Below are 14,531 nucleotides of genomic sequence, written 5' to 3'. Positions count from 1 at the left end.
ATTGTAAGCGACAGAAATGAAAATCTCAAAGAAAACCACATTTTGAAATATTATTTTATTTACTTAAGAAATATACTTCTCATGTTTTTCTTACACATTTTACATAAATACCTTCGTGAGTGAAATTTTCCAGTAGTGCTATCGTGCTTGACATCTACAGACTTCTTCATCAAAAAGTGATTTTTTAAAGATATCATCACGTCAACAGCAGTGTTGATATGTTAACTCTTCAATTTGTCGTCACCGACTGCACTTAGCTATCATCGATCGGACTGTAAATCTATGACGTAACGATATGCTGTGATATTTCGGAGGTGGAACATTTGGCAGCTGCCATTGGCGACCAAATAGATGTCTAAATTCCGAGCCTCTTCATACGAAAACAAAGTTGCATCGTTGTCGACGTTAATTCTCGAAGTGTCGCGCCATCAATCGTTAACACGATCGTTATCGGCAACGATCAACGTCAATGACGATGTACTCTCGCAGGTTAAGTCCAGATCGTGGGCACCATTAACAATGATGATAAATACAGTATCGTAAATGCACGTGGGCTGAATTACAGGATTATATATCTCGTGATATTATTTATAGAAAGATATGCGCGACGATAATGGCCGCTGGCGTGCGGCCAGCGCTTCTGCGATTTGAGTACAACACGCAGCGCGACGATTAATTTCAATTTTATACTTTACGTTGTCGTTGTTTATGTCACCGATCGACCACGCGACTATCTTGTAATCACTTACCTCTCGCATCAAACAACCAACGAACCTCCATGGTATAGCGCAAACTCTCCTCGAGCTTTGCCAACGAAACGCGGAACATCGCGTGGAAATCAGACTTAACTCTCATGAATGAGACTTAAGCTATGGGATTAGCGCAAACTTAGTGACACTATTTGTGATATATCGTCCCCGTATCATCATGCTTCGCATACATCGTTGCAATTCGGCCAAGAATGCTGTTGATGATGTGATACCGAAATACATCCCGACAAACACAGCATCACCGAGCGACGTTGCGAGTCCTCGACTCCCAAGTGGCGCGAGTCCAATTTTCGCGATGCAGGACGGCAGAAAAACGTAACAATAATTCTTATTTTAAGATCATCTTGATATCCCACTTTGGATCCTATAAATTCTACAGAGAAAAACGTGGTAGCAAACAACTACACAAGTTTTATATGGTAGAATTAATGTATATATACGTAGTTAAATAAACTATACTTACGGGCAAAAAATATGAGCTGCAATCAACACAATAGCTCATATTCTTTTTGCGGATGAGTATAGGTATTTTATAGTTACGTTCCTTTAGAGAAATATAATACTGGCCAATTTATTAGTGAAAGGCAGTAATTAATTATTTCAAGTATTAGAAGTATTGAACAACTTTTAATACTTAAAATAAGTAATTAATTACTATATTAGCTAATATTAGATTTCTGTAAGGGATAACACATTAATGAGAGTACATTAATTCTACATATAAAACTTGTATAATTGTTACCTTTTTTTATAGTTGCCATCCTATATCTTTCTCTGAGTGTATATATTCAGTGTGTTTATATTAATAAAATGCCAGTCTCGAGAATAATTTTCCAATAAGCTTTTGCATTTTATTAGAAATGCCAAGATGGACCTCCATTCGATAATTACCAGACTTCTCAAGTATATAATAATTTTACATTTTTGAAGACAAATTTGTAATAGATTTGGCACTATTGAGATATTAATACGGATAGCGATAATTAGAAAACTGTCACCTATAAGCTTTCCGACACGTTACAACACATTTTGCTCCGTGTCTGCAGAGACGCGCTCGTAGATCCTCGCGTAAGTTAAATGTCCAACTTATCTCGCGATATTAGCTGCTTGCACGTCTGTCAACGACAGATTTCTCGGTGAATTCGGAATTCCATTTTTCCCAAGAAGTTTATAGGAGCATTCGGGCTACATATCTCGCATGTACGACATAAACTTACAGTGTCACTTTTACCGGACGACTTCGGAAACGAGGAACTTGGTCGCGACGGCCGACTCGCCGGCGTCTAAAATTACTGGCAGCCGAAGACGTTGCATATCCGCGAAGTCGACGCGGTCCGGTGAGTCGTGCGAAACGAGTCTACGCGCTAATGCCGTCCCTATTTTTGGGCGTCGTCATCGTCGTCGTCGTTGTCTTCGTCGTCGGCGACAGCGTCATGACGGAGATGACTATGGAAGATGCAAAAAGAAGAGCAAACGAGAAAACATTGCTATTCTTTTTGACCTTATCCTCGCCGATTATTTGAAATGGACAAAGTCCACTCGAATGAATAGTTATATAAGTTAAATGCATAAGTTATAATCCTGAAATTTAATAAATGGAATAATAAAGTAAAGCGCATCTTTTAACCAAAAATAATATCTAAAAAATAAAAAGAGGTCTTTTTTTTAATAGGAAAACAAAATTGCAAAATTCTTTCGCAAACATTTGCGGTTGTAATATTAACATAACTATAATTTCTTTGTAGATTATATTGAACTTGGCTATATAAGAACAAATATAATATTATTACTTTTTTTATAATTTTTAAATAATATTATTAATTTTGACCCGAAAGGCAAAATGAATATTGAAAACGTATAAAATCTTTCGAGGGTTCTTATTGAATAATTCATGTTTTAAATAACTCATTCTTTGAATAAAATCTTATCCTGTGCGTTAGTTTTGACTTTATCAGAATTTTAATCTAAAACTTATTAATTAACGTGTCTAACATGGGATAAGTTGTAAAAAGGATGACGTCTGATAGAATTTATTCCAAAGGAAAATTTATACTTCAAATTTTTGTCAAGGAATCACTCGACACTTGATACACCCTTGTATCTATCGTCGAAGCAATTTAATGATTTTAGGATGCGGCACGCAGAGAATAATTAAAGAGAACGTCGTTTCCTTCGTTCACCGGGGTGAGAGGAAGACGGGGAGCTTTCCCTTAACGGAGGAGCCACAGCCCCCGCCGCTCGTGTATCGGGTTACGAGTTTGTCGTTGAAAATAGCCTTTACTTGCGTACTAATGGCGAAGACTCGAAGTAACCCCGGCTGAGATACACGGCGCAGGTCGAAAGCCGTCTCTTCTATATCTCAAAAGAATTGTCGGTTGGATCTCGCGCTGATGAAAGAAAACCGCGGGAAACCCCCTGGAAAAACGACGACCGTGAGTTGCGGCTTTGCTAATTATCGTTGTTAATTTAGCACGAAAAAAAGTGAAATGCCATCTCGCCTGGAGTGACGTGGTCTTTCTCGATTTTCCCCGGTTTCGCTACAGGTTCCTCGATGTCCAAAGAAAAATCACATTCTCAAGCTCGAACGTACACGCGAATAATTTGCATGCTAAATTCGATACATCCTCTTTTCTTACGAAAGGTGATACACACGCCCACATCCTATCTCTTTCTTTTTTCTTTTTTCTATTGCGTTCTTTTCTCCTCGTTCTCTCTCTCTCTCTCTCTCTCTCTCTCCTTCCCTCCTTCCCTCCTTCCCTTCCCATCCCCCTCTGCAATCTCTTGTTGCAATTTTATTCTTGTGGCATTGAAACAGCCGCCAGCGCTTTTTCGCGAATAGACAAGACCATGGCGATATAGAATGGGTACCTATAACAGATTTCCAATGCCGTTGGAATTCTATGCGCGGCCGAGGGGATGGTATTTACTTACATCGAATCATGCCCCGAAATTACTTTTATCCCCTTTGGAGTCACGAACGTTTCACTTGCAATCTCTCAAGCCCGCAAGAATTCGCTTGTTACTAGATTGAACGCATTCCCAAGCAGGCTAGAATTATTTTCAGGTATCTAGACGTTATTTAGGAAATTCTTGACTTCTGACGTCTATGGCTAAAAGAGCTTCCGTAATACATATACTGCTGGAATACAACAATACTCTTCAAATATTCGATTTGTAATCGCATGAGAGAAATTTTTAACTTTTGTGATTAATAAACATGCAGTAGCGTTGAAATAATTCAGTAATTTGTTTTTTTCTAATATCTGACAATGAATCTTATTTGCGACATTTCCCAACGTTTGTGATTGGACAAATCTTCAGCGGTTATAGAAAATATTGTGCAAAGATTTTGTCTTCGATAGAATTGAGACTAATGTAAGCTAAGTCTTTCAAAATATTTTTCGCGTTGTTAAAGATACAAATTGTTAAAGATACGAATTTCCAAGTACAAACATAATTTCTCATTTTTTTGCATATATAATGAGCTATTTTTTATATATCATAATTTTTTTAATTTTTTCTGGGAATCTTCACAGAATATTTCTTGCTTTTTGTGAATGAGACAATTACAATTTTTTAGGGAGATTCATGTCGTCATCGAAATCTATATAATGCATGTATGTTTTTTGAAACTATTGTTTTTATACAACAAATATTTTAAAGAACGTCAACTCACATATCCTGTTACGGAAGTCAGAAAAGTTTCATTTTTTATTTGTTACTTGGAGACATAAATGGATCTCGGTTTTGATTCTGACGAAGAAAATGTTCTTTTAAAATACTTCAGAATATACTTTCTAGTTCATATTATGTAGATTTTTTGGAACTTCCTATATGCGGGAAGAAGCGGAAACCGCGGTAGGAAGTTGGCGAAACGCAAGAGAGGAAAACATAAAGGGCCCGAAGGAAGCCACTTTTCAGGCGTCTAGGAAACCCGAATAAGAAACCTAGAAGCCACCCTCGGTCGTGGGGGCGGAACGTGCTCGCTTTTTGTCTTGTGACAAATCTATGTAACTTTATTCGAGAGCGTCGCGAGAGAAGTTAATGCTGTTTGTCTCGCGGTAGCTCGGGGGAACGCGTGAATTGCGCGGCCAAAAAGTTTGCGAAACACCGAAAACAGGGTGAACTGGTCGACGTGCCCTGCTTTACCACCGGAAGCGGGCCAAGGATGGACATTTTTTTATTACGATCCCTTGTTCATATCTCTTTTGACCCTTTTATTCCTATGTTATTTTTAACTTTTTATTGAAAAAGATATTTCAATAATTTTTCGCTTTTAATCATATACCTATTTAATAATTAAAAGAAGACGTACTTGTATTTATTTTGTTAAATTTTATTAAATTTTTAATCTTAATGATTTTATTAAAAGAGATACCTGTTACTAAATTCAAATTTCATAATGTTAATATAGAAATAATAAAAAAGAACTTAATTTTTGAGAAGTTGTATGCTCTTCGAATTCGTAAATTGACATGGTGATTTTTTAGGAACTAAATGGTTAATGGACGTTAATGGGGGATGGATTGATTGACTCAGTAAAATAAAGCATTCACGCCAACAGCGGCCCGCACGAAGTTACAGGTATATATACGAGCAAAAAACGGACATTTACGCGGATAAACTCTCGAGTGTGCATCGTGCCACAGAATTCGATATCGTCGGATGGAAATAAACGTTTTTTTTTATACGGCACTTTTGCGTTTGTCCTTTTGAAAAGAGGGACCATGATCCAGGTCGGCATTTATTCATGCCAAAATACGCGTACTTGAAAATATTTAGTTCAAAAACACGGAATTACGATTTTAATTATGGTGACTGCTAATAAACTTCAATTTTAATGTTGGGTAATTCATTGTACTCACGCTGAGAAAGAATGAACACTTTGTCAAGTAATTACGACGAAAATGCCAAAATTCTTTCATATCTGTAATAAAATTCGTTGCAGAGCCCAGCGAACGCATCTGTTTTTTTTTTTCTTATTTTTTTTCCGTAGCTTTGGAGCTTCGCCAAAGCGCGAGAAACCGGAAGATTTGCTCGAACTAATGACAAGAGCGATTCAAAACACCGGATTATTATGGCCATTAAAAGCCTGATCGCAATCTCTCTGTCGCTTTTACTTTAGGGAGACACTTTGAAACTCTGCACGAGCATCCGAAGCAGCAATTTGACGATACAATAAAACTTCCGCACTACTTTAATAAGGGCGTATTAATTGACGACACTTTAATTCTAACATCTCTCTCATTGGGAATTTAACCTATACATTTATTATATATTAGCGTAAATTTCGAAAAAAAAACTTGCAACTTGTCAATTCTTATGAACTACAATTACATATCAAATTACAAATTTATTGATTAAATAATTTTTTTTACATGAAAAATTTTTTTTTCATTTCAAAATAATGATAACATCACAAATCTTAATTTTATCATTCGCTTACGTTACATAACGTTATCGCAAAATTACGCGAACCGACGTACATATATTATATACAAAAAAAGTTTTAAATATATTAATATCAACTGTGATAGAAAACATTTTATTCTTCGCCCGCGCCGTTTAAATCTTTTCATATCAATATCATATTATAAAAAAATCACTCGTACGTGTTTATAGCTGGCAGAAAAAGACAAGTTATATTATTTTGCGATAGGATTGCGAGCCGTGATTTTGCCATCTCGCATGCTATGACGCGGGAAAGAATTATTGCGAAACGAAAGGGACAAAAAAACTTGGATGCTTTCCCATTTCATATAACTGCACGACGACGTAAGTTCTTAAAACGATGCAATGGTGATCATGCTGAAAATTTTTTTGTGTCCGCAAAACACGCTGTCATTAACAATCATCGGTCGTCATTCCAGAGAGGACAGTGAACCAAAATAATTAACACTAAACTAATTATCAAGTTCTACAAAAGCATTCTTGCCAAGTCTATTCCAAAGTTATCCTTTTTACTGCTACTTTCTCAATATTTTGGCTGTAATTTGGGCTTTTTTGTATTTTTCTTTTTAGAAGTCATCCGAAAATTCTTCTAAACTTTTTGTAGCCCCAAAAAAAATTCCCGCTAAAAAAATCTCCAATTTTTTGATAGAAATTCTACTAAATTAATAATACTTTGCGAAAGTGATTTAATATATTGTATTTTAAACACGTATAATACTAAAATATAAATAAGAAGGAGCACACAGCCACATATGCAGGATGTTTTTTTGCAAAATCATATATTTAAAATTTAAAAGTAAACGTTTCGGTCAATTTTTTACTATCTTCAGTACAAATTACAAAATACGATATGAACATAAAATGAGATGTGAGGTTGTCAAAATTAGATTATAATGTAATTTCGATATTAATTGGCATATGTGATTTTTCTTGTTTAAAATTATTTCTTGATTATTGTATGATAAACATAGGACTACCAGATTCTAATGAAACAAAACAGAGTTTATATTACCTATCTTAATTATTTAGAGTGAATAAATCAAAAACTTAATGTTTCAACAATGAAGATGGTCAAAAATTGACCGAAACGTTTACTTTTAAATTTTAAATATGACTTTGCAAAAAACATCCTGCGTATGTGATTATATGCTCCTTCTTATTTATATTTTATGTTATTGAGCCAATTCGAACAATTGTTGTTAAACGTATAATACTGGTCGCGCGTTCCGTTGAGAAAGAAGGGATTAAGATATCGTGTTGAAAATGACGACAAATTCATTCGTAATCGAGTCCGACGAGGCAGATCGCGAACTTACGAGGACGCGGATGCGAGAGACGTAAACAGCCTCCAGCAGACGGGATATGTTTCAGAGCCAAAATATCTCTTCCTCCGCACCTACTTAAGGCCGACCGACTAAAGACGGATAGACGTGTTTTCGTCGGAGAAATCGAATAAGCAAAATAAACGGGACCGAATTCATTCAGGAAAAACGTGGCGTCGCCGACATCACCGTCGTACTTCATGCCGAAATCATTTTCATTCCTTGTACCCTTCCTTCTTCTTTCGCACTTCTTCTCTCCCGGCCAAAAACTTCTCACTCTCGTTTCAAACGTATACATTTACTCAGCGACAAACAGAATTGCTCACTATCGGTCAAAGTTGTGTGCATTTCGAGACTACAGATATGTATTATATAATAAAGTATTGAAATGTAATTATAAATAATGGATATTATTTAAAATTTAAATACAGAATTAGCAACAACAATTGTGAATCGATTATCTATTAACTGTAGATCTTTACTTATATAATGTATAAATGCATTTTCGTCGTGTATTATATGCGTTTGTTTTTTATTATTTTGTTCTCTCTCTCTCTCTCTCACACGTATTCATAGTTATTTTAGTAGGCATTATAACAATAGCCATACTGATGTCTCACATTTGCGTATTCACATTCTCATTTTTAATATGTAATCTTATAAAACTTGTTCAGATGCAATAAACTAAATTGAATTTAATTAATTAAATATAAATATATATTTATATAGAGAGACATTCTATAATTTACAAATTACTAAAAATATATTAATTTGTATGATATATTAAAATTTTTTTAAATATGATAATTGTAATATTATTACAGCGTTACTGCTTTTCTTTTTAACAAGTACATACGAAAGATTTATTTAACGTAATAAATTTCCAAATTATTGTGAAAATTGATAAGACGTTTTCTCTCTAAGATGGAACACTTTTGTAATACAAATAATATATACTGTAATAATACGTTACATTTTTAAAGTGAGGAGATTATGGATATAGTTTGGCAATTTTATAGTTTATCGAAAATCGAGTATCTCTTATGAGTGCTTTTGCAAGAACAGTAAATAATGATTAAAAGGATTTATTTATTGCCAATTTATTCGTTTATTCGACCAGAAATACCATTTAAATATAGCTACAGCTAATGGAAGTGTTTAAACTCTTTCCACAGTTTGTTAAGCTCTTTTTTTGCATCACAAAAATCACAATTTTATGAGAATACGAGGATACTACTAGCTTACTTTACACAATTAAAGGGTTTAATTACGTGTGTTTTCGAAATACGGCATTTGAATAAAGATTAATTTTGATCGTAAGTATGTATGAAAAGGAAATAAAGCTGATAGCAGTAACGTATTAATTTGCGACATAACGAACGACATTAATAACTATAGTACTAATAATATTCACGAAAATGTAAACAATGTCTGTTAATAGTTACAATATGGTCGGAAAAACAATGATAGGATTGTAATACTTGCTCGATATAGCATATAATATATAGAAGTTGAGCATAGAAATATAAATAAATGCGTTTTCAAGAGAATTAACAAATTGAGTAATTATCGAATTATTGCAAAAAGATTCCTATTATCTTAAAAAATGTTAAAGATAAATGCAATAATGCTGTAAAAAAGCATTAATAATCCTACTATAAATTTAAAAACCGTTAATATTATAAATTAAAAAAGCGTTAACGAAATATAAGATTACAGAATTAAAAGGTAAAGAGACTTTTAATTGTACGCTCATTAAAATTCAATTTCAAAATGTTTAGCGTCGGTTTAGCTTTGTACCGTCAATCCTTCGATCGCGATAAAATTTATATCTTTAGAAATTTAATTTTCCACCTCGATAAACACTCCCGTGGAAGTCCTCTAGATCCATTCGTAGGCATGGGGAATGAACTCGCCGCCCTTTCCCTCCCGGCCCGAATTAAAATAGCCGACGAGTGCAGCGATCACGGGTGACCTACCCCGTGGTGCACCTGCGACTCGTCTGGCGGTGCCATCGCCGTCATATTTTATGCCAAAGTCATTTCCATCGCCGCGGAAAAGTTCCATCCGCCGCGTCAGTTTCCCGCGCCTTTTCCAATAACTTTTAGAGGAACTCGGAATTAATATATTTTTTTCAGGAAGACCGCTGGCACTTTCTCAACCACGCGCTCTCTCTCTCTCTCTCTCTCTCTCTCTTCCTCTTTCGGTGTAGGTATTGAACGCATAAATTATACGACTTCACCAAACGCGATCGAAGTATTTTGTTCCTTTTTTTTGTTCTTTTTTCTTTTAAATTTTCTATTTTCCTCTACTACGCGTAAATTTCTTTTGTCATATAATTTTTTTATTATATTGTGCTTGTATGCAATTATTGTGCTATTCTTTCTTACATCAATACCCTCTATCTTTCGGTTCATCTTTATACTTAATGTGAGATTTCTCGTCTTATGAATCACGATCTACTTGCAGCATAATATATTTGTATAAGCTAGTTTATACATTATTTATATTTTATATGTATCTTCTATCGCAATGTACACCTAAAAAAATTATATACACTATACAACTACATACACTTCAAAATAAATTTTAGCTTTATAGTTTTATTATTTATATTGTTGCATATTCTAATAAAATTATTTCCAAAATTATTAAATATAATTGTATTGTTATCATATAGCAATGTGGTTAACAATTAGCAAATTGTATAATGATTCAAATGGGCTTATTATATTAATAGCTATTGATATTAATTAATTAATTCATCATTAATTGCTATTATAAATTTATTAAGAAAGATATGTTGTAAAAGAGTTACATTTATTTTACGACTACTATTACGAGATTCGGAGTTAATGTAACATTATCATTCTCATTTTTTTATCACTACTACTTTCTTTTTTTCTCTTACTTACGGTAGCAGTCTTGTCCTTCTGTCGCGATGCCGTCCACTGTGATATCAACCCAAGACATTCCAATCCTATGACGTTCCAAACTTTATGGGTTTATAATTAGTTGGTAGTTGTGATTTAGTTTTGGTTCGATTACCTGCCTTCTCGGTGCTCGAAACCCCCTCGTTTCAACCTCTCCTGGGGTCTGCCGACTAATCCTTTCATAGGTAGGTACTATCCTCCGAGAATTTCAATTTTCATCACGGCGGCGGCTGCGAGATTTCGTTAACCTTTAGCCTTTCCAAGATAAGCCATTTTACATATACAAATTTAACAAATATACACAGGAAGGACGATTTTGCTAAAGTGTCTAAAAATTTAGCTAGATACAGATCTGAAACTAATTTTGCTAGATCGTAAAAATAATTATGTAGAATTATGTTGAAATGTTGATGACAATGCTGCATAAAATTTTAACATTCTAACAACCAACTTGAGCATTCTACATAATTATTTTGATGTAACAAAATTATATTTTCTGTATCTAGTTAATTTTTTAGAGAGCAAAATCTGCAAATCTGCAAATATCTTTTTCTCAATAGAAAAGAATAGTCCTTATTTGATGCGCAAAAAATAAGAATAAATATTGAGTTAAATTTACAATTTATTTATATATATTTGTATACTTTTTGTAAATTCCTTTTTGTTATAAGAAATGTTACTGTGTATTAAAGTAATAATGATGCTACTGTTAAATTTATAATTTCAAATTATATCGAATTATTTTTAATCATCCTTATTCTAGGTCGTCACTGCTTCTATTCTATGTCGTTAATTTAACTAAAACAATAGAATTAAATGTATTAGGTATGTTTAACTCAAATTTGTGTTTTATTATTTACTAAGTGCCTAGTAATATGGACATTGTTTACTTTGAAATTAAAATTACAGAAATAGATTGATTAGACGTGGTTACTTTTTTAATCACATATTTTAAAATATATTAAAATAATACATTTTGACATGGAAGTTAAAAATAACAAAATATTATTTAATTCAAGGAATTAGTTTAAATTTGATCCTTTGATATTTCACAATGTAAGAAAGAAACTAGGTGAAATTGCATTGGGACGCATTTAAGTATAAGTCAAACATAAACACGTGAGAAACACGCGCGTCCAACATTTGTTTCTTCAACTCTTTACGGTGACTTTACTTAGTTTGTTAGTATTTACGAGAATACGCTATACAGAACATCTCGCGAGAGAATTGGAAATGCCTGTCGAAGAACAACGTCACGAAGTGACAGCTTTAGCTTCGGCAACGAGACCGAGGAAAAATACGTGGAAAAGCGCTCCAGTAAGGAGAAACGAAATTAGAAGGACGCGGAAGCACTTTGAGAAGTTCTTCTCTTAATCCGGATCTAACTTCCGGTATTCGGTACTCACGGCAAATTCCAATTTTCGTCGGACACTTTGCCGATGAAGTTTCGCGAGACGACGGCGTGGCTAAGAAGAAAACTCTCTCGCGTGCAAAAGATTTCGATTTTTCTTCCGTGAGTTCCCTTTGATTTTAATCTCGTCGTGTAAAAGAAGAAATAAAGCAAAAAGGATGAAAAAAGCGAGAATGTGCGATGTATCGAAGTATGACAGTATCGGGGGCACCAGCTCTTTCGTTGGGTGCGCCAACTTCAATGGAGGCGCCCGGAAATTACGTCACGGTAGCGACCAACGTTTCCTCATGATTTCTGCATATTAGAGCGCGTCTATCTTGTCTCCCCGCAATACCGTTCCGTCACCCACGAATGAACATCGTCAATTTGAACCGGTCGTGCGTTCTTTCTTCCCGATTCACCGAATTCGTCGAATATAAACGCAGAAAGTCGAAGGCTCTTCCTGAAAACTTACATAATAATATGATGATGAGCGCGTCTATTGAATTTTAAGATAATTTACTTTTAAAAAATTCATGATTCTCTTTGCAGTCTTTCATTACGTGTCTTTGCAATTGTGCATCGAATTAGAATTCTGTTAACATAAAGGTCTGCTCGAAATTATATTATCAGTATAACATTTTAGTCGAAGTTTAATAAAACTTTTGGAGAACGTTGCATCGTATTTGCATTTAACATATCACGCATGCACAGAAAGAAAAGTTTTACTAAAATATATGAAAATTTATGCCAGATAAAAATCTGAAAATCATGTTGAACTATTTAAATAATTATATTAAACATTCAAACATGGTTGCTTGAATAAGCTAATAGCAAAACTTTTTACAGTATTATCATGCTTGAGTGTCCTATACGCATTCTTTTTTTTAATACTATAAGATGCACCAAGAAATTAGTTATAACATTTATATACAATTTTTTAATACATAATTTTACAAATAATATCTAAAGCTGTTAAAGTATATAAAAATTACTTAATAATTTTTGTATACTTGTAAAAGTGAAAATTAATCCAGGACACAAACGACTCATGGTGTGTAGTAAAGGATCAAAAAAATCATCGTGTGTATTAAGGGATAATTATATTGATGATCCAGTTTATATTTTTGGACCTATATCTGGCCTAATTTTTATATAACGTGGATGAATCAACCTTAATGTACACCATCTTAATTTTGAAGATAAAATTAAGGATACTTCTTGACTCACTTATCGTACTTCAGCAAAACTGTTCTTCGTAAATGCGAATATGAATTTTTGTCTTTACAGGATAGGAAGATAAATCGAAAACAAGTATAGAGTGCAAATTTTTATTTTTTTTTCTTCGACAAAGAAAAGGGTTTACTGTCTCGTCGAATATTAGAAGCTACTTTATTTCATGCTCGACGGATAGGAGGGTGTGGCGCAAAAATTGGTGCTTTGTTTATTGCGCAGAGTTTGATCGAATCTGATGACGCGCGAATGACTGATAGAAAATCAAAATACTTCGGAACCATCGGCTGAAAAGGGAGGAGTGCCGTTGTTGGGAAGGCAAACGAAAGGGAAGATAAATGGAATTCCGCCGGAATTCCGCGAGACTGCGGCGGATAAATGTTTTAGGGACTGAAGGCCCTTGTGGTTTCTTAGTAATCCGTCGGTGAATGCCACGAGAAGACTCTCGCGAAAAGATTGCAACTTCCGATTTTATCTTACTCCTAAATGAACGTGAGTGAGTCATTATCTCATTGAGATTGAAGGTGCAATCGGTTGAAAAAAAATCGCCCTGGTTATATAGAGCACAATTATTGTGCGATATTTTAATTATATTTTTTTATCTCTTCAAAAATGAATAATGAAATAGTTGACACTTTGTGGACAAGCTAATAAATCACAGTAAATTATGAGGAAACAAAATATAATGTTACAAACATACAGTAACATAATAAAATACAAGGAGTAATTAATCAGAAGGCAAATGCGACTAAAGAATAGAGAGAAGAGTAGTTTCTTATCTGTCGGGGGACTTGAAAAGACACTCTTCTAATTATGATTAATTGAGATCCAACATAAACAATACAAGCTTATCTAATGATTCTAATACACGTATTATGTATTGAAAATGTACTAAAACGTGTATTTATTTATTTTTTAAATTATTTTTTCTTTTTTTTCTGTTTCAATAATATTCAAAATTTCTGAGAGGCATTATAACAATAGCCTTATTAATACCCCAACATTCGCATATTGTCATTTTCATGTAACCTTCATGTGAAGCTTGTTTGTACGCAATAAATTAAATTAAATTAAATAACCATCAAATTAAATCCAGTAATTTTTTCGAAATAGATTTTAGGAAAAAAAGGAAAACAACTCATACAAATAAGATTTGTTTGATTTTTTTTTCTTTTTAGATTTCTGTTCTGCGTTTCTCATATTATTCTCGTTATATGTTCTAATTTACCTCCTGAAACTCTTTCCTTTTTAATTACTAAGATTTTTTTAAAATTAGTAATATATTAGAGAACGTACTTAACCTATGATATAACATTCTTGTGGGCTATTAATCCACTGAAAATTCCCTTCCCCTTCCTTTCTGAGTCGGACGCGAAACAATCCCGCGTTTCGACAATGACAAACCGAGTGGAATTATTTCCCGCCGCGGCTC

At 33.9% G+C, this 14,531-nt stretch overlaps 2 protein-coding genes across 3 annotated transcripts in view; one reads left to right on the top strand and one right to left on the bottom strand.

Moving 5' to 3' along the window:
• mib1 (E3 ubiquitin-protein ligase mind bomb 1) overlaps positions 1–14,531 on the top strand; it is a 418,118-nt gene that overhangs the window by 393,666 nt on the left and 9,921 nt on the right. The window lies entirely within an intron of this gene.
• Dlic (dynein light intermediate chain) overlaps positions 8,088–14,531 on the bottom strand; it is a 22,821-nt gene continuing 16,377 nt past the window's right edge. The window contains exon 11 of one of the 2 annotated variants that reach the window (XR_001937033.1): positions 8,088–8,100. The gene's annotated coding sequence lies outside the window, so the exon portion shown is untranslated. Of the gene's footprint in view, positions 8,101–9,723; positions 9,738–14,531 lie in introns of those variants that run through there. The other variant, XR_001937032.1, reaches the window with a different exon arrangement.

The sequence above is a fragment of the Mycetomoellerius zeteki genome, unplaced genomic scaffold (genome assembly GCF_001594055.1).
Source record: "Mycetomoellerius zeteki isolate Tzet28-1 unplaced genomic scaffold, Tzet1.0 scaffold135, whole genome shotgun sequence".
In the NCBI taxonomy this organism is placed as follows: domain Eukaryota; kingdom Metazoa; phylum Arthropoda; class Insecta; order Hymenoptera; family Formicidae; genus Mycetomoellerius; species Mycetomoellerius zeteki.
The sequence above is the reverse complement of the archived record's forward strand: the minus strand, read 5'-3'. Positions and strand labels throughout refer to the sequence as shown.